The sequence below is a fragment of the Cnephaeus nilssonii genome, assembly GCF_951640355.1.
Source record: "Cnephaeus nilssonii genome assembly, chromosome: 18".
Lineage (NCBI taxonomy): Eukaryota > Metazoa > Chordata > Mammalia > Chiroptera > Vespertilionidae > Cnephaeus > Cnephaeus nilssonii.
The window spans coordinates 21,297,774-21,318,122 of NC_137089.1; the positions used below are offsets into that span (position 1 = coordinate 21,297,774).

At 36.5% G+C, this 20,349-nt stretch overlaps 1 protein-coding gene across 3 annotated transcripts in view; it reads right to left on the reverse strand.

Moving 5' to 3' along the window:
• The window catches only part of CSMD3 (CUB and Sushi multiple domains 3), a gene marked incomplete at both ends in the record, with an annotated part of 911,147 nt that overhangs the window by 487,534 nt on the left and 403,264 nt on the right, over positions 1 to 20,349 (reverse strand). The window lies entirely within an intron of this gene.

A 20,349-nucleotide genomic window follows, 5' to 3' on the forward strand; every position in this document is an offset into this window, starting at 1 on the left:
CCAATCTTTAATTTCCTATTCACTGACTTATTTCTTTATATTCTTATATGCTTACTATTACATTTTCTTCTCTTCCATTCACTCCTTTTTGTTGTTTTCAAGTCACATGGTATAAATAGTCCCATCTTGGCTGATATTAAGCTACCAAAGGCTTATCAAAACCTCACCAATTTCTGAATATTTCACAATTGGCTCTTTTTACCAGCTCTATTGACTAATTAAAATGTGATTTTGTGTAGGTTGAAGGTGCACAGTATTATTTGATAAATGTATATTGCAAAATAATAAAGTCAGTTAACATAAGCACTTCAAATAATTATTATTTGTGTATGTGCTTATGTGGTAGAATATTTGAGATCTCTTACACTTTTTTAGCAATATGTTAATACAATATTATTAACTATAGTCACCATACTGTACATTAGATCACCAGAAGTTATTCATCTTATAACTGGAAATATATTTCCTTTAAACAAAATCCCCCATTTCTCCTAACACCCCCAGCCACACCTCTGGCAATTTATACTCTATTTCTATGAGTTTTTCTTTTTTAGGTTTCACATATAAGTGAGATCACTACAACATTTTATACATCATCCATGTTCACTACTCCACTTTCTTCCCTCCATTTACTTTTGAAAGCATTGTAGTCTGATTTCTCTCATTCCAGTGTTGAAATTGCATTCTCAATGCTAACAAAGATTACCTACTTGCTAAATTTAATAACATCTCTTCATTTTTTCCACAAACTTAATCTCCAGCAGTAATTGAAAGTAATGATAAACTTTGTTTGGAATTCCCTTCCTTCCCTCACACAGCCCTTAACTCTCTTGATTCTTGGTCCCATTTGTTAATATTAGTTATGCTCCATGCCCTGTGTCCAGGTTCTATTTTTTTTTTATCTGACCCTGAAATAGCATAATTATAAATTGACTTAATGGCCAATTTTCTCTTTCTTTAATGATCTTTCTGAATAGTTCATCCAATTCACTTCTACAATGGTCATTTATATATTGATAGCTTTAAAACCTGCATCAATAATTTTGCCATCTATCTTGATTTAGAGAGTAACTAGAGGCCTGGCGCATGAAATTCATGCATTCAGGGGGCCCAGCCTGTGCCCTCTCACAGTCCAGGATCCCTTGGGGGATGTCCGACTGATGGCTTAGGCCTGCTCCCTAAGCTGTCAGTCAGACATCCTTAGCGCTGTCTCTCCCGCCACCGCCACTATGCTCGCCAGCCTTGAGCCTGGCTTCTGGCTAAGTGGTACTCCCCCTGTGGGAGCACACTGACCACCAGGGCGCAGCTCCTGCGTTGAGTATCTGCCCCCTGGTAGTCAGTGCATGTCATAGCAACCAGTTGTTCCACAGTTGGGTCGATTTGCATATTAGCCTTTTATTACATAGGATTTTCTGTTTGCTGGACATTCCATTAAATGTTTTAAAGATTTTTTAAAATATATTTTTATTGCTTTTCAGAGAGGAAGGGAGAGGGAGAGAGAGATAGAAACATCAATGATGAGAGAGAATCATTGATTGGCTGCCTCCTGCACGCCCCACAGAGGGGATTGAGCCTGCAACCCAGGCAGGTGCCCCTGACTGGAATTGAACCTAAGGCCCTTCAGTCCACAGACTGACCCTCTATCCAATGAGCCAAACTGGCTAGGGCTTAAATATGCTTTTAATTAAACCTTTCTTATCTAACCCCTCTCCACACATAAGTACTCCTCTTCTAAACATCTTTTTTTTTAAAATATATTTTATTGATATTTTACAGAGAGAGAGGGAGAGGGATAGAGAGTTAGAAACATCTATCAGCTGCCTTCTGCACACCTCCTACTGGGGATGTGCCCGCAACCAAGGTACATGCCCTTGACCAGAATCAAACCTGGGACCTCTTGGTCCGCAGGCCGACACTCTATCCACTGAGCCAAACCAGTTAGGGCTCTTCTAAACATCTTGCTTTCCTTCTTCCCCTCTCAATACCCACTGCTTCATATCATCTTTTTCCAGGACTAGAAATAGCTACTTAAATCCTTCCTATACTCCATTTTCTCTCTCTGTTTCCTCTTCGCTAGTGTTACTAATTTCTCTTTTTAAAATACAGATTTGATTATTTTACTAAATTAAAACTGGCTTATATAGAACATAAAATGATTCCTGTGAGGACCTAGATTGCTTTTCCAATACAATTTCCTGCCATTTTATACAACCATATGTGCAACTTCTGCCAGAAAAGAATTCTTGCTCTTCCTTAAATGTACCATACCCTTTACAATTTTCTACTTTTGCTACGATGGTCTCAAAGTCTAAAATTTTATTCCTCCTTGCATTTGCCTGCAAAAATCGTATTCATTTAAACAGAGCCATGCTGATGTGCCACTTTTTCTATAGGAAGTGTTCCCTCCATTCAGGGTTCTGTAATGGATAATAGTACTCATGGCACATTATTTGAATAGGTGTGTAAGTGCTAGTGACTAATAGAAAATATAGTTATAAATATTTTAAGAACTTATAGCAATACAAAATTTACAGCAATCAAATGATTGGTTTGAAGTAAGTAGAATGAGCTTTCTGATGGGACATAGTGCTTCTCTGAGTGGCACTTACTACTTGGTAATTCTATTACATGCTTCTATTATATTTCTAAAATGTAATATACACTTACAGTCTATTGTGGACAAGGCCTTGCTTATCATCTTCATTCATTAACTCCTGCAGTGGCTTTCATGATGCAACAATGTTTGCTATAGGAATACCCAAGTTCCTTGGCATACCTCTTAAATAGACTGTAAAATAAGTGTTCTCTACATGCTGATAAAGAATCCTTAGCAATATGTTTCAGAATGAGAAATTTTTCGTTTTGAAAATGATTTTCTTTCATATAAAAATAAAGAAAAAAAATCCTCATAAAATGACAGGTAAAAATCACCTGTAAATACGTTATTCTTCCTGTTTGTTACAGTCATCCAAACCAAAGAGTAACCCACTTAAAAAGTTAGGTTTTATTTTTACAGACATTTTCCTTTTTCAGGTGTATGTGCTTTTACACACATCTTGCTTTGTTGTTGTTTAAATAGGTTTTTATTGATTTTAGAGAGAGGAAGGGAGAGGGAGAAAGAAAGAGAAACATCAACTGGTTGCTTCCTGGATGCCCCCTACTGGAGATCAAGCCAGCAACCCCGGGCATGACTGGGTATCAAACCAGCAACCTCCTGTTGCATGGGAGGATGCTCAACCAACTGATCCACACTGTCCGAGCTTGTTATTTTTGTGTGGGGGGGGTTTTGTTGTTGTGTGTTTTAAGAAATTGAGCTAATTCCATACATATTCCTCAGAAATTATATTTTGTTTGCTTTTTTGTTTTTACATATCATTATGACTATTCCAAATTAGCATACGCAAATGTATTTAATATATTGCAACAGTGCAAACAAGCAATAGCTGATACAAGTATTGCAAATTTTGGAGAGCCTTCCACTAAGAGAATAATATATGACAATTAGACAGTTTCCATAATTCTGGGTTGAGGAATAAAAAGTTATGTTTTTGTCCAATGAGGCTTTTACTATCTCAGAAAAATAGCCTTGTTACTAAAATTATTTCATGACATATAAAACATGGAAAATGATGGATACAGCCTGACTGGCATGGCTCCATGGTTGAGCATCCACCTATGAACCAAGAGGTCATGGTTTTATTCTGGGTCAGGGCATATGCCCAGGTTCTGGGCTCAATTCCCAGAGGCGGGTATGCAGGAGGCAGCTGATCAGTGATTCTCGCTCATCATTGATGTTTATATCTCTTTCTCCCTCTCCCTTCCTCTCTGAAGTTAATAAAAATATATTTTTAAAAAATGATGGACCCACCATAAAATCAATTTGAATTCAGTTATATTTATAATTTTTCTTTTTCTTTTTTCACCTGTGAGCTGGGAAACATTGTGATCTTCCCCTTAGCAAAAGTATTCTTTTTTCTATCTTCCAATATCCACTGTTACTTTATTGCTCATTAGACAGGGACTAGGATAAAAAAAGTAATAGTGTTAAATTTCCTCTGAGAATAACTGGCCATTGGCCATGGAATAAACTATATTTCTTATGTTACACAAGAGGTGGTGGACAAAGTAGGTGACACTAATTTTAACTTAGTAGAGTTTCTATTTCTTCTAGACTATCCAACTCGTACCTTGAAATTAGATAGGTTAATAAGTTATACTAGTAACTATGTAATAATAAATAAGTATGAACAGCTCAAATTTTATAAAGTGCATCAAGTGAGAGTGGCTCAGACCTGGGGAAATATCCCAATAAGAGTCTTAGTTGTTTAATGGTTTCCAATGGGGCCTTGTAAGGCAGGACAGAAAATACTGTTAGGGACAAATATGAAATTCCCAAAAGTAGATAAATGCTGGTCCCTGATGATGGACAACTTCTATTAGTCCTTGGAAACTGAACACGGAGAGACATGGCGTGGCTACTTTCTAGACCTAAAAGGGAATTATCCCTGGTCTCACAGAGTTAAGCGAGTGCAGGTGCTACCCACTATTTCTTCCTAATCCTTCTTTGTCCATCCACCACCCTTGGTATTTGAACTCTATCCTTACCATCTACACTTTACAACATGCTTGCGTTTTCATCATGACCTTCAATTAAAGCACAAGGTAGGGTTTTGGGGGATAGCTTTTAATTATTTATTTTCTCTCCAGGAGGCAAAGAATGTCCTCTGGGACCAAGCGAAGCCCAAGAGGGAAAAGTAAGAGACTGGTAACAGTGTTCCCAGTGACTTAATTATAATTTAAAAAATGTTAATTTATTTTGTATTCTAGGCTAATGAAATAAGCACATTATCCTATATAATAAAAGATAAACATGTAAAATTGACCGTACCTCCGCTACACTCACCAGCCAATCAGGAGTGAGTATGCAAATTAACACAACAAAGCTGGCGGGTTAATTTGCATACACAGGCGCCGGGAGGAGAGCAAAGTGGGAGAGCCTGCGGAGAGTGGAGCAGCTTGGGGAACTTGGCTCCCCAAGCCGCCAGACGGAGACTAGAGAGGGAGAGCTGGTGGCTTAGAGGACTTGGCAGTGTGGGAGGCCATGGGTCAGAGACAGAGCCAGAAGTGAAAGGGGATCACCAGGAATTCTGGGAGTAGTAGTTCTGGTGGCAGTCCCAGGACCAGAAGCAGAAGCCCAGAGCACGGGGAGCCCCAAGAATGCTGGGAATCGTAGCTCTGGTTGCAGATGGATCTCCTAGACACTAGCACAAAATGAGCCTGGAGCAAGTTACTGTTGTGGTGGGAGATGGAGGAAAAGCAAAGGTGAGAGACATAAGTAAAATCAAAGTGTCTAGGAAAAATTAAAGGGAAGATATCCTAAAACTTCCAGGAAATCTCCTCCAATGAAGCAAAGAAAATAAAAGCCTCTATTATTCTGTGAGCAACACACCAAACTGGGTTGGGGTCTCAGACAATTCGCTCATATGATTGCAAAGACAGACAGAAACTCCCAGATTGGAGAGGGCTGCCCTGAGGGTTCCCAGATTGAAGAGGGTGCAGGTCGGGCTGAGGGACCCACCCCCCGTGCACAAATTTTCGTGCACCGGGCCCCTAGTCTATTATAAATATTAAGGTTGGTTGTTTAAGAGAATCAGAATTATTATAGTTTGGAAATTTCAATAAGAATCTAGAATTTAAAACACTCTATGTCTATGATATAAACTAATATTAAGGTTTTTATCATATATTTTATAGCATATATTATATAAGCTGACATAAACTACTATCATAGCAATATCTGATTAATGCCAAATTAATGCCAAAGCAAAATTAATATTTTATTATTCATTGATCAAATATGTTCTACACTTAAAAATATATGACCTAATGGTTAAAAATTTTTAATCAGTGAAATATTAAATCAAATTGTTCACTGGGAAAAAAATAAATGTTTATATTTCAATGTATATTTTTCTAATAAATTCTACCCTCTCAATATTAGATAATATATGTTTAGTTCATTTGTAAAAGTTAAATGCTGTGAACTTTTATTCTGCAAATTTACATATTTCACAAACATTAAATGAGTGCAAATTCTCTTTGAAACACTATGCTGGCTGGATATTGGAGGTGGCAGGTAAAATATTGTTAGGGACAAATATGAAATGACCAGAAATGGATAAATATTGGTCCCTGATGATGGACCTCATAGTCTAGCAGTAAAGTAAAATACTAAACTAGTAGATAGAGTTGGATTTATAAGAGGCTAAGAGAGTAAATAGATCAGGAAAGGCTATGGATTTAGATAAAAAGTCAGGAAAGGTTATTCGTAGGAAGTGACAAAGAAAAATATTTGCTTTGTTTCTACATTTGGCCCCTCACCCATCCCCCTCTCAGAGTAATTTGGTAGTCTTTTCCTATGGCTTTTGTAGAAACCTTATAAACAACAAACTCATTCTAATCAAATTGGGGTGAACTTGTACACAATGACCCAGTTTCCATTTCCATGGCAACATTTCATGAGACATTATCTTTTAAAATTAGCATGTGATCATTACTATTAGAGATGGCTAAATTGAAATGCTTTAGAAACATTCTAAGAAAAAAATCACACCGTGTTGGCAGATGAATGTGCTTTGGATACAAAACAATGCACTGTGAAAAAAGGACTTTAAGAAAATATATTGGTTTAGAAAATTAAATAACTTCTAAGACAGAAGTCATAGGCAGTACAAAAGATCTATTAGCTCAAACAAAATAAATATTTCCAAAGTGGTAAAAAATACTTTATAAATTAATGCAAAATATTTTTAATGAAGGGATTAGTAATCTAGGAAGGGGGAAAATGCTCAGAAAATGAAAAGGGTTGGGGAATTTTCAACTCAGATCAGAAAAGATTTACTGTAAAAAAATTAAAATTGGTAGAAGCCTATTATCAAAGCGGACAAAGGAAAATAGGACATGTGAGAAGAACAGCACCAGAAATAAAGTATCTGCTCTCTTAATGGACATAAATAGGAACTCTGAAGTTTTCACACAGAAAGTAGAATTCCATTAAAAAGATACAGATTTATGGATTGAATCACAATTTTAATCTTTCTGCATGACATCTGGCATATATATGTTTTGAAGGACTATGTTCAACCACACTTCATCTTTTTTCTTGCACTTTCTTTCTGGGATGTAAACTCCTAGTAGTTTTGAAAGTCATATACAATTTTATTTATATTATAAATTGAAATTCTACCTTGGAATTTATAACAAGCTACACACAAAAGTGTGGATTTAAGTGATGCCTTAAAATATGGTTGTAACACTTTTAGTATGTTAGAATTTTATTTTGTTCGTATTTTACTTTAATTGTTTAATATAGTATATAAGATACCTGAAAAAATGCGGAATTATTTACCTAAATATCAATAAACTCTTATTAAACTGTGGATAAACAAGTACAAAAACTGTTCTCTGAATCAATTAAAATTAAGATTATTGATTGTTGGTCATGAAACACACACACACACACACACACACACACACACACACACCTGATAGTGAATGATAAAACCCATTTAAGTCAGTGTCTGGAACTATCAATAAGTAGTTCAGTTTAATAACATTTAATTGAACATCCTAGGCTCTATGTCTTCATGAGAAGCTGATAAAATGTCAGAAGTGGAGTGACAATTAGGGCTAATCTTCAAATCCATCTGTCATCTGCATAAGAATGGAAGTCTAACCTATGTCTTCACTGATAGGAAGCATATAAATGTGAAATAATAATGAAATAAACCCAAAGCAGGGAACTGAAAAACAGAGGAGATGCTATGAAAGGAACAGAAATAAAATCAGCAACAGCAGATTGCACAGGATCAGATAAATTTAATTAAAACCCAGCAAATGCAATTCCTATTAAAAAGAGGAAATATAATGTACAGATTTGTTGAGGCAAAAAAAAAGAAAAAGTAAGCAAATTCTTCCTCCCTACCCCACCCACGGTTCTTGGTTGTTAGTAATTTACCCTAGTCATGAAGGTCATGTTTATTTATACAATACTCCCTCTGCCTCCTTTGTTCCACTGAATCACCTATTTGTGTGCTAGGATGAAAGCACATACAGCATTCTATTAGTAATAGAAATGATTTCTATGAATTAATGATTCATTAAACTTTTCCATAAAAGTAAGAGAAAAATGCAATTTATATATATAAAAGCCTAATATGCAAATTGTCCACTAGGAAGACAATTTCGACTGGGAGTTTGATCGTTTGCTATGACATGCACTGACCATCAGGGGGCGACACAGTATGAAGGAAGGTCCGGCAGCTGGGGAAGGAAGGTCCCAGATGGCATCCAGAAGACCCCAATTGGCACTGGCTGCCGGCCAGGCCTAGAAACCCTACCCATGCTTGAATTTCATGCATCCAACCTCTAGTTTAATATAAGTTAGTCAGTAAGAAAATTAGACAAATTATGTTGTAAGACAGAATGAGATGAATTGGTATGCAAATATATACAGAAACTATAGTGCTCTTGAGGCCATTCAAGAGGAAAGGTGAGTAGAAGAGAAATGAGAAGCAGAAAGAAGAGAAAAATATAAAAAGATGGCGTGAGCAGGATAATGGTGTATAGTGAAGTCAGGAGTAAACAGAAAAATGTAAGCAACTGGCTGGATGAAGGATTTAAAAGATAAGAATAAAATTCAGTCACAAGTTGACTGCCTGTTTTGGTGTAGACTGCTGCCATTCTTTCCCAATTGAGCAAGTTACCTCCTGTACATTTAAACACCGTCCTTGCTTATTTGATTAGATGAAATTGTGAACAATGGCTACTTGAATTTATGTAAAATTTACATAACACAGAAAATAAGAAAGCAAGAATTTGGAGTATTAACCATTAGACATTAAGTTTTCACTTACTGGTCCAAGAATTACACTGAAATATTTTAAAAGACTATGCACCTTCCCAAAATTTAAAATCAGGTGTTAAACTATCAAATCTACATCTACAAAGGCAGGAAACTTAACCTGACAATTTTTAATTTCAAAATGTACTGTGGTCTAACTCACTTCCATAGCTTTTCACATGCTATTTCCTTCATCTGGAATATCATTTTTTAGTTCCTAACTTGTAGCTAAAACTCATTCTTCCACATCCTTACTTGTATTAGAGCATTAATACTTTAATTATTTGTTTACCTACTGAGTTTCTCTATGTCCACAAACTTCATCTTTCATCTAGTGACAAGAAGGTGGCTTTGAGTATAACACAAAGTTAATGCTCAAAAAAGTTTTCTTTAATAATAATTAAATAAATAACATGAAATGTACCTACATAGAAAAAATAAAAATGTCAAAGTTTACAATTTAAATGTTTCAATGAAAATGCAAGAAAAAAGCAATTCATCAAAACAAGTATCTAAGGGATATTTGAATGTCACTTGTCACTCTATAAAGACAATCTTTCCTCCTAGCAGAAGGTCAAATAAATATTTTATGATGATTTATTACCATTCTTTTATGAATATATTTATTCAACACCAAACATTGACTTACATTGTTTCAGAGCCAAAATGAAATCAGGTAGAATCCTTTAAGGAACTTGAAGTCTTAAAGAGGAGTTAGACAAACAAGTTATTTTAATAGTGTTGTAACTCCTGAGATAAAGGTAAGATAAAGGTGTCATGGGAACATAAAAGGTAGACATTTTTGCAACTTGGGAGGTTAGAAAAGGTGTTTTTGAGATGATGTCAGAGTTGATTATTAAAAAGTTACAACACAGAAACACCAAGTAGATATTCAGGATGGGCTTCCAGGCAGAAGGAAAAAGGTGCACTAAATAACATAATGGATATAAGAAAACTTTGTAATTCCCAAAACACCTAAGATTTGAGCTGGCGAGATTCTTTAGATGGAGCTGGAGAGATAAAACAATAACAGTTCTAGGAGAGCCATATATGATACGCTATGGCAGTTGTTGGATTTTTGCTTTCTGTCAAAACTAAAGGATACTTTTGGAGGTACTGAAGGACATTTGACTTAACCATGACTGAATTTAATTTGACCAGTCCAGGAGCCAAACTCAGGATGAATTTCAGAAAGCAAAAACTAGAGGCCTGAAGACATGCATAAGAGTCAAGTATTGACCCCCTCTCCCTATATACTTACTTTTTAAAAGGTAAATCTATTTAGTTTTAAATACAGAGCATAACACATTTTTTCACTTACTTGTTTACTCAGTCATTCATTCAATTCACACTATGCATTCAAGAAATCAGATACACTCAACTGTATGAGAATTAGTGATCGTACAGGTGCTGCCTTCACACATCTCTCATTATAGCGAGAGAGACAAACCTGAAGCAGTCTTTAACAGGATTATTTACACAATCATGAAAAATGCCACAAAGGAAATGGACAGGGTGCCCCAGCAGAGGTACAAAGCATGTTTTAAAAATCTGAATTGTTATTTCCAAGAACAAAATAGAAGTTCTACAACATGCCTGACTGCCAAGATCACTTGTGTTTCTACTATGCATCCCTGTTCCTAAGAGATTGTCAGATAGGATGGCATCGTTGCATGAATCTAAGAAGCACCAGTAACAATAACCTTACCATGAGGATTTACTGTATGCCAGGCACTGTATAAAGCTCTCTCTATTTTAGAGAATTTAATCATTAAAAACACACACAAAACAACAAAATACAGCAACCAGGAGGTAAATGGTACTTTTGAGAACTGTAGCTCAGTCAGAGGAGCCTGACTGTATGGGTTCAAATCCAGGCTCTACTGTTTATCTACAGTGAATCACTGACTCTCTCTGCGCCTCAGTTCTTTAATCTGTGAGAGGGAAATGGTGGCACAGTCTCTCACAGATTTGTTGAGAGGATCAAGTGAATTGATATAATTAAAGCTTGTCTAGCAAATAGTAAGCTCTGTATTAGTGTTAGTTTCTATAATAATTAAGATGTACTATTATTATTTGAATTTTACAAAGAATGTAACTGAGAGTAGAAACTTAAATTACTCCCACAAGTTTATTTGAATTCATAGCAGCTACATGTCAAAGTATAGGTTCTTAGCTAATGTGCTATAAATATTGGTTACAGAATTGTCAATTTTGGTTTATTTTTGAGGTAAAATTATGATCAAATATTACTGAGAAAATATTCTAACTGGCCACTGTAGCTTTTTTATTTGCATATATAAATATATTCTAATACAAATAAATACTAGTATACCATTACTTATGTGCACTTATAGTATGTCAATTTTTTTCATATTTGATTACATGAAAACATTTCTTATTAATATATACATGCTGTTTATACCAATACTTAGAAACTCTCCTTAACCCCTGGACCCTAGAAGAATAAAGTCTTATAAATAGGTAATGCATAATTTTTCCACATTTTCTGCATATTATTTTTACTATATGGAAGTATACTTAATAAGATTTTAAAGACTATTTGGCCTCCAAAGGATGAACAGTCCATAATCTGTTTGATAAAAGTCTTTATGTAGGAAAATAACTCTCACAATCCAAGAACTCAGGATTATCAAGAACTTCCCACAGCATGTAAACCATCACAGAAAAAGAGACGGTAATAAAGTCACATTTATTTAGTCCATCAGTCAATTCAAACCATTAGTGTTCTACCCGGTAATACAATCCTGTAAGTCACTGCAAAATGTGTACATAATGCACTGCTGGGTGGGAAGCTAGGTGACATTTTCAACTCGGCAGTGAGTCACAGTAAATTATTTCAGCACCTGCTATTTCCTCCTATGTGTATGTATAAATATATAACCACAGAACAGAAAAGAAAAAAACAAAACACTAATAACATAAAACTAGAAACCAAGCCTATCTACAACACAATTATAAATTTTGTGAAGAGATTGACCTCAGTGTCTATTCCCTATAAACATATCAGCAATTGCACCATTCCCTGGAGATCAGCACATACAATGCCCATGTGGGTTAGAAAAATATCTGAATTCCTTTGGAATTAGGACCATCCATTGAACCAAGGGAGCATGAAACAGAGGTGTTTGCTATCCTAAATGTCCTATGGGATCATTCTCTAGGGATATAAATTTCTGATTATTCCCAAACATGGGTAATCTAATTATATGACCCAGAGTCAAAGGTCAAGTAGGGATTGATTGGAGCTATCAATGATGCTATCTCATTTAGAGAGCAATGAGATACCATCATTACCCTGATGTTGACTGAGAGCCAAAGTGGGGGCAAAGGAGGAGCCCACAAAGTGACATCTTAGATTATGTTGCCCAGAAACTATGCCTGAAACAAGGGCTTATGTGTGACAGGTTTAACTGGTGATATGTTCTCAGGAAGCAGAAATGAGCAAAAGCTGGGAGTGAAACAGGCCTGAAATGCAGGAAAGTCAATACAAGGATGTGTTATCCAATTGGCTATGGTATTAGACCCCATAGAAACTTCTGGTGAAATACCTCTCAGAATAGCAGAGGAAACTACAGAAGAAAGGAGGAAGGATGCATTTCTTTGCTCCTATCTCCCTGCAGATCACAAGTAGATTCCTAAAGCATTAGTTCCTCAGTGTCTGGTGGTACCTAGTAGTGCCCCAGCCAGTTCATATACTTCCTGGCCCCGTGACAGAGAGGCCCTGGGTTAGAAACTAAGATGCAGAGAGAGAGGTCCGATCAAGTGCACCTGCAAAATACCTGTCACCACAACAGTTACTGGAATAAGACAGGGGGTGTGTAGACCAGAGAGAGGTATTGGACACATTGCCTCCCTCATTAAAATTCTAATACTAAGGCAACCAATTAACAAAAATTAATTCCCTTTAATATTTTTAGAAAGTTACATCATTCAGGAAATGCTTTAAAACTTTAAGCAACTCTCTAGTTTGCAATATTGCATTCTCTAATGGGAAAAGAGAAAGTTAAATGCACTGTGGAATTTTCTCCAAAACTTTCCCCCCACAACCCCTATATTTTTCACATTTTCCTTCTAATGCTTATAATTGAAATGCCAGGAAAATCCCCTGCTCTATTTCTATCCCAAATAATAGATTTAGAGAGCAATGAGATACCATCATTACCCTGATGCTATTCAGCTGTGCCATTCATTTCCTCTGGACTCAGATGGCACTCAGCCTCCATGCTCTCCTCAGCAGCCAAGTCCAGAGGAGAGATGAGCTGGCACACTTCCAAATCATTAAAGACGGAGAGATTGGGCTGGTATGCTCCAGAAACACCAAGGGACTCGCAAAGAGGAAGTTTGGGCTTTCTCGGGTGAACTGACTCACACAAACCTAGTGTCAGTCTATTTCTAGATCTCAATCTGCCCAGGCATTTCCAGGCAGTGCCTATGGAAATGAGTGCCTTTTGTCTTCTTTTATTGAATTTGAACCCTGCAAACCTTATTCAATGACTTGATGTTTGCCTGGGAAGTTTTCACACTGACTTATGAGCAGGTAAGCAGGATTTGTGTTGGTTATGTTGGTCCTATGAAACTGATAACTTGGGATTCCTCAAAAGAAGAAAGAAAGATGTATATAAAAGTATTAATTATAGATGTAAAGTCTTTATCAACTCCTTTTTTTAAAAAAAGTAATTTTAAACTAGAATACTCCAAGTATGCTGAGGTCTTACTGATTGTATCCTCCCTCTCCACCTCCAGACAGTCTTGTCAGAGGATATATCCAAAGATAAGTTTTCAGGGCAGAATTCATTTATAATTGACCTCAAGTGTAAAACTCCAATCTTTTGATATGTCCTTACAGCCTGACAGATCATCACTGCTGAAGTTGCCTTCAGAATGAATTTATAAGTGAGTAATATATGTGAAATAAGCTTAGTTTTAAAAAACAAATAAGAAAGCAATTGTCAATGTTTAAATAAACAATTTTACAGTGTCACTGATGTATACTGTAGTCAGTTTTGTCATTAATGGTTTATTTCCTATTAAAATTCCTGGGAGAAATAAAACAACCATGGCATTCCATCAAAATGCAACAGTGACCATAGGATTTTGCCATTATCCAAGACAGATGAAAGTTCTTTAAGTGATTTCCAGCACTTCTGGAGGTGATGGTAATGTCTTTGTTGTAAGTCTCTGGCATAGAGAGAAAACAAATCTTGATATAAGGACAGCTACTTTAGAAACATGAGGTAATACTATCTTTTTCCCCATTCTATAATACACATAGTTTCATAATAATTACAGAAGCAAGGCCAAGTAAAGTTATTTTTCATTAAATGACTTCACATTGTAATACCAAGTTAAAATAAGCAGATGATACCCAGGATAAGCCCATGCTATCGGAGGAGGCACCTAGATTCAAGATCTTACTTAATTTCCAGAGACACGTGGAAATTCTGCACATTAACTTTTTGAAATCTATGTCCTCTTAAACTTTTGTGCATCTTGGAAAAAAAGCATATACTAAACATGTAAATTTCATTTTCATTATTATATGATTTTCATAGATAGGTGCTCAATTGCTGAAAGATAAATATAAGTGGGGGGAAAAACCACATACACACAAAAAACAGAGAGCTCATTTCTCTGTACGGTAAGGTGCCTTTATGAAATAACATACAGAGAGAGGAGGTCTGTATCCTGCCTATATAGAGCAAAGGCCAGGCCCTATGCCTTTAAACACCACGATAATGCTTTAAAAAGCACAAATGTGTTACAAAAGCATTGTGCTATGACATGATAAAACAAAATTAGGGAGATTTCCAGTGCCAAATACATTACATTGTAAGCAAAGTCTGACAATTAAAAAAAAACTAAAATATTGATAATATGTCCCTGTTACAAAACTTGGGTTAGTTTTGAAAACAGATAATTTCAAACGTTTTTACTAAGTTAGGTTCTGAGCGATCATTATATCTCCAAGTCTGACAATGCTTTTCAAGATGATAACCCCATCAGAGAGAGATTTCTTTGTGTGAGCATCACTTTCAGACAGATTTATGCACCCAGACAGTGCAATGCATTGGTATTACTTACCATTATACAGTGGTAAATAACACAGGCCTGAAGTGAGGAAGATTGGGGTTTGAAACCCAGTCCCACCACTTTTTAGCTGTGTGGACATGCACTCTAACATCTCTGAGATGCATTTTTAACTACAATAATTACACAGTATTATTAACTATAGTCACTATGCTATACATTTTATCCTCAGAACTTACTAATCTTATCAAAGAGAATTTTAAAAGGGAATAATTAGTATAGGGAAGCACATTAGCAATACTGGTCATGGGAGCCTAACCAGAGAAATGAATGAATAAAAGAAACCAGATATGTTTTTGGGAGAATTATCCCATAAAGAGCAAAATCCTAAGGAGATAATGAGTTGGTATATTCTAGGATTATTCACTTTTCCAGAATACTGTGAATAAGGTGGACTTGACCGTATCTGGCATTTGCTTGCAATTGGTACTAAGGGAAACAAGTAAAAAAATAAACCCAAGAGTTTGAACCAGAATGATTTCTCCATTAACTGAAAAAAGATTTCAAGATAAAGAGAATATTTGAGGACAAATAATGTGTTTGATTTTAAACAAGTTACACTGGAGATGATGTTGACACATCCTAGGGACAACAAGCAGCTGGAGATAGAAGTGCTTCGATGAGGAGTCAAGGTTAGATAAGTTTTAGAAGACAGGTTTAGAAGTAATAGATAAATTCCTGAAAAAAGCAGAGGATGCAGAACAGCTGCAAACAGATCAACCAGGATCAGAAGAAATTATTTTTTTTCCCAAATGTCATCTTTTTCTCTCTTATCTCTCAATAGTGGGTCTAATCTGCCATCCAGTTCTCTATATACTTTTAAACAGGTCCACAAATTCTTTGACATCACGAGTCTTGAACAGAAGTCAGCCTTATTGACTGTTTCTAAGGAATATCACATGGTAGAGTTGATGCTGAGTGATTTCAAGGCAGAGTCATAAAAGGCTCTACAGCTTCTGCCTGGCACTCTCTTTCAGTGTTTATCCTTGAAAGCCAGACACTATTCTATAAGAAGAAATTTGGCTGGGGAAAGCTGGGCACCTACACAGAAAGTCCACATGTGGGTGTTCTGGCCAAAGCTCTAACATTTCAACATCACTCAGCATCACACTCCAGACCTGTGAATCAGAGAAACTTCAAGTGATTATAGTCTTAGCCTTTGAACTTCCCAGCAGATGCCAAATGATTCAAAGATGAACTTCCCTGTTAAGCCCTTACTTGCAGATACCTGAACAAAATAACTGTTGTTCGTATCTAATCTATCAGTGTTGGAATGATCTATTACATAGCTATACATAAATAGAAAATGATATAAGCCAGATATTCAGAAGTCATTTATGATTCTGAATCTTATGGAGTTTTCCCCCAGCACCTACCAGCCTTCACCAGACTGTCATCTTGTGTTTGTAGGTTATGCATATATGCATATAAATTATTTGTTTAATCTCTCCCCTTCTCCCCGCCTTCCCTTTGAGATTTGTCAATCTGTTCCATGCTTCTGTGTCTCTGGATCTATTTTGTTCATCAGTTTATTTTGTTCATTAGATTCCAAATATGAGTGAGATATTTGCCTTTCTCTGACTGGCTTGTTTTGCTTAGCGTAATACTCTCCAGGTCCTTCTCATTTTTCACCCACTTTCCCTTCAACCAAAGCCTTTGCATATACTACATCCTCTGCTGGAAAATTTTTCTCTCCCTTTCTTAAGTTTTACTCATTCTTCAGAGGTCAATTTAATCATTATATGGTCAGATAAATCTTCCCATTTCTAGGCAATCACCCAATTTAATGTTTTTATTGAGCCAAATGCTCCTTAGAAAGTCATTATTCTGATAAAGTTGCACTTATGTGTATATGTAGGTATGTGGTTAATTGTCTTCTTCCCCTACTAAACAGTAAGTTCAATGAGGAAGGACTGTGTCCATTACAGTTCAATGAACCTAGTATGATGCCTGACGTATAGAATGCAATCAATAATCCGTAAATATTTGTAGAATAAATTAAGAAGGAATATAAAGACATTTTAGTCAGCAGTGTAGGAGGAAATCATGATGCTAACAGTTTAAGAAGTAAAGGAGAAAGGAATAAACTAGATGTCAATCTGCAGGGCTTTGTTCTGCCCTACTGATCACCTTCTCTGACTTATTCACATTTTGAGTCTTGTTGAATAAATAACCCAGATTAATGCGAATATTTGCATTAATGGAATGATATTTCTATATATTTTTACTGATTTCAGAATGGAAGGGAGAGGAAGAGAGAGATAGAAACATCAATGATGAGAGAGAATCACTGATCGGCTGCCTCCTGCATGCCCTATACTGGAGATCAAGGCTGCAACCAAGCATATGCCCTGACTGGGAATCAAACCCTGACCTCCTGGTTCAGTGGTCGGCAAACTGCGGCTCGCTAGCCACGTGCGGTTCTTTGGCCCCTTGAGTGTGGCTCTTCCACAAAATACCACGTGTGGGCGCTCACGTGCAGTGCGATTGAAACTTCGTGGCCCATGCGCAGAAGTCGGTTTTCGGCCTGGGCAAGTCTATTTTGAAGAAGTGGCGTTAGAACACTCAAGGGGCCAAAGAGCCGCATGTGGCTCGCGAGCCGCGGTTTGCCGACCACTGTCCTGGTTCATAGGACAACACTCAACCACCAAGCCCCACTGGCTGGCCTGTAATGATATCTTAATATTTCAGGAAAAGAGGCATTTTAATAAAGAATTTCTGAAGATACAATTCCTGTGTGTGTGTGTGTGTGTGTGCGCGCGTGTGTGTGTGAACAGAAGTGGGAGCAAGAAGAGATATGAGTGAACAAAATAGGCACAGAATAAAGTAAAAGAAAGACAAAGAGAATACACTCAAACCACAACATAAAAGGAATAAGTAGATGTGGCAGTCAATTGTATTTATATTTGCTAACCTACAGGTTAAAAAACAAACAACAACAACAAAAACACTAACAGAACAGACATTGAGTGGTCCCCTCTTCAGTGACTTACTTACAAAAACCAAGACGGAGGAGTTCAAGTTTAAAATAGATATTGCCAAAAAAATAAATAAATAAAACAAAATAAAATAAATATTGCCTACTGTCCTTGTATTTGCCAGCCAAGTCATTATCCATATACAAATATTTTTATAAATGTAAATTATTTTCACTTATCATTTGCAAGATTAGCATTACAATAACATTTTTAGCAACAATCTATATCTATAAGTAGATCTTCTGATCAGCTTCAGCACTTAAAAGATTTATTGTCTGATATTCATTTCATTGGTTAGCATAAATTAATTCAATATGGAATGTTATAATGCTTATTATAGTAAATTATACTGATTTCATACTTGTAAATGCTTTTCTCTCTATTTTCTTGCACTTGCTACCAATGGCCATATTTTTCTAATCACTGTGTCCCTGGAAAGGAGAGCAATCAATGCCCTGTAAAGCCATCATGGCTTCAGAGCCATGGAGTCACAGCAGGCTGCTGAGGAGAATTCGGTGCCTTCAGGATCCAGAAGTTTCTTTCTGGGCAGCTGGGAGACAGTTTTCTGAATGCAGAACCATTGGTTTGGACTATATTTTCAAGAATTTTATGTAGCCAACAGCCTCAGAAAAGAGAGACAGTATCTCCTTCTAGAACAAATTACATATTTACTTACAATTTTGGAAAATAAGGATATACCTCCCATCACGGTAAAAGGTTACAGTTCCCTAAGCACAGTGTTCCTCTCCTATAATGCACAGCATGGACAGCTGATGTCTTTCCTCCTTATCTGGCCATGTGAAAACTGGGGCTCCAGATATTCTCTCCATCTCCGTTCTTAGTTTTCACTCTATTGTTTCATGGGTGAACAAATGCCAACCTTCTGGTGGCATAGATAAACATGACAGAGAGTCCCTCTAGAAACAAGAGCCAAACTCAATTATTTGAACTTAACTGGGAAACCTGTTTATCAACCACATGAAGGCACTTTAAAGGCATTATCAACTTGGCTCCCTGACTAATAAAGATTTTCCTTGGGAGATGAGGGCAGTGCTTTTAAAGAAAACTTTCTTTCTAGAGGCAGGATGTATGTACTGGGGACTGTTCTTATGTAGAAGATATGTATTAACTGGCCTCCTTTACCAAAATATGGTGACATCCACCTTAACAATCTAAATAAGAGACACCCAACCGTTTAATAACAACACCACATATAGGCCATGTAGCCATAAGATAACTGTGAAGATCTTGCCATCTGAGTCTACCTTGGTTACCTGGGAGCTCCTAGAAGGAACAACTGATTCATTATTTATGAGTCCCCTGTAGGCACTTATCCTATAATAGTGAGACATACTGAATTAAAAAAGGCTGCATGAAATTGGTCTCTGACTTTAACTAAGTTGATCAATGACACCACATTGATTCTGGAAGACATTCAGGTCAATTTCAAGTTACTGTCCAGAATTGTTAGAGATGGCAGAATTGCCCAATATTTCTACCTTGAGGACCATAGCAATTGCTAATGGATCCCAAGTACTTGGATTAATGCCTTGGGACAGGGCAAAGATAAATACAGAAATGAAAGAAGAAAGCCATCTGGCTTTCTAAAGTAGACATTGATAGTTGATGTGATTTGTTCTGCTAGTTCAATCTGGGTCCCTGTAGGTTAGCCTCATTCTCCAGTTTGGAGTCCCTTTGAGAATAATCTTAATTAAATGCTGTATGATAAAAATTGAATGGATTTGTTTCCAGCCTCTGGCATTCAGATTAATCAGAGTGTCATACTAATAATGGAAATTCTCATGGGAAAATGTACCAGAAGTTAAATGTTATACAAATGATGGGTGGTTATTGTCAGGAGGCAATTCTCTATGGGTCTATCATAGTTGTAGACATTTTGCAACCAAAGGCACTAACTGCCTTTGTTCTGGAATAACCTGCTAACATTTTTTGTATATTGAAGAATACATCGACCATTTGACAACCTTGGAAGATGGAAAGAGTGTCTCCTTATAGGACAAAGGGCAAGTTTCTTTACAGTCTTGGGAGATACAGAGAGTGTATCCCTCCAGAGCAAAGGAATAGGCATACATACTGCCTATTATAAAGTGTTTGGATTTCTTATATTCTTGATTCCTTTCCTGTTACAACAACCCATTGCATGAGCAACTGTTGCCTGGTCTGCTTCGTGTGTCCATGTAGGAACAGGGGTTCAGGGAAGTGGCAACAATGCTGATATTCTAACTCCCATTCTTGCTGTGAGTAGAAAATAGTCTTTGGTCTCTGAACTAGGGGTCTTTTTACTTTCTTTTAGCAACTGTAAAACTGCGGCAAGCTAAAGCTAACTTGTTAACTTGC